Source organism: Propithecus coquereli, unplaced genomic scaffold (assembly GCF_000956105.1).
Source record: "Propithecus coquereli isolate 6110/MARCELLA unplaced genomic scaffold, Pcoq_1.0 Scaffold53, whole genome shotgun sequence".
Classification (NCBI taxonomy): domain Eukaryota; kingdom Metazoa; phylum Chordata; class Mammalia; order Primates; family Indriidae; genus Propithecus; species Propithecus coquereli.
The window spans coordinates 4134002-4135685 of NW_012151174.1; positions in this window are offsets into that span (position 1 = coordinate 4134002).

Below are 1684 nucleotides of genomic sequence, written 5' to 3' on the forward strand. Positions count from 1 at the left end.
TTGAAAAACACTGAACTAGCAACTCCAAAATGTCCCCTGTGGAGACGAGACCGAGCTCTCCCCTTGCCGTGTGCAGAGCTTCCCTGAGAGAGAACTCGGAAACTCCACGAGACCTGCCAAGTGAGGCCAGTTTCCCGTGTGCCTGAGAAAAGTAAGGACCAGAAACCTTCTGGGGGTTTGAGAAACGACCTTACAAGGAAAAGCCAGACCCCACCTTGACCCTATAAAGGGAGAGCAGCGACCACAGCACCAAGTAGGGAGGTCTCGGCCAAGCACCCACAGCCGCCAGGGAGCTAAGTTTGCAGACGCTCGCGTTGCACCTGCAGGCAAAGGCAGCCCTGCGCCGGGACGTGTGACAAGAAAGGCCGTATCGGGTGACTTGGAGACCCAGGCGAGGCCCTGCTGGGAACGGAGAGTTTAGAACTTCTGCAGATCAAACTGAAGGGTCCCTGCCCATTTCTTTTTCCTCATCGGGATTACAGAGAACAACAGACTCCCACAAGTGGAGATCTCAGTCCTTAACGCACCGGCCTCCTCCTTTCCTAGTTCGCCCGGTTTGCCCCAAGCAGCCTCCTGGAACGGCTCATCCCCAGGGACAGGCCGATGGGCAGCCGCTAAACACGTGTGGGAACTGGGAACTCGGCGGGTTAGTTCTGTCGAGGATCCGAGGATACGGAGAGTGCAAGACACCCTCAGACAGAAGCTGGGCAGGAATAAAGCCTGCAGGCCCCGCTCGTACACAGCGCGCTGTCTGCAAACGCAGGTGACGGGAAGTAAGGGCGGAGAGAGATTGAATGTCTGAGTGAGCCAGTGGGCTGCATCCCCAAGATTAGGGCTCCAGGCTCCCAGAGCCACTCCCTCTGTGTCGCCCTGCTGCCTCTTCCTGTTTGTCCACTCCAGCTAATCATTACGTGAAATGTGAAAACCAGTCACCGGGCGAAGAATGCAAAGCCGGCAGGTAATTGCGGATGCTGTTTACAAAGAGCCAAGAGAACGCAGTCTACACTGCAAGCGTTTCCCCATACCTACGACAGACAGACGTGCGCTCTCGCTGTTAGGGTGAATATCCTGCTCCATCTCGCATCGAACTGAGCATTTCAGCAAAACAAGGCCTATTTTGGGCGAGGCATGCTGAAGTTTTTTGATTTGTTTTTTGGTTTTAACTCTTCAACAAACGTCACTACTTAAAATGGCAAGAAGTGAATCAATCAATAAACCAGTTCAGAACCTACATATTTTTTTGTCAGAGTCCTAAAATATGTATTTGTTTATAATCTTGGTAACATGGGGTTCACGGACGTGTATTCTCGGGGTCCCCAAGTTCTCACGTAAGCCCTCCGTTCTCTTCGCTGCCTGCAGGCAAGAACGATACCTTCCTGTTACTTCAGGAGCATCGAGTAGAACTGTGAGACAGCACCAACCGCGTTCTGTCTTCCTACATCGTGCGCGTTCTCTATTTCAACACTCCGTGAGTATTTTTAATTGTCTGGAGAAAAGTAAACGTTTAAAAGGTGACAGTTTAACTACCATTCAGCTAAATCTTACACTAAGGAGTTAACCCCTGGGGAGTGGGGGTGGATTTTTCTCCGGTTCAGAAACTCCCCGTTGTGGGATTATTAAACCCACCGTTCGCGGACATACGCCACGTTCTCCAGCCGACGCTGGCATTTGGATCTCCATCTGC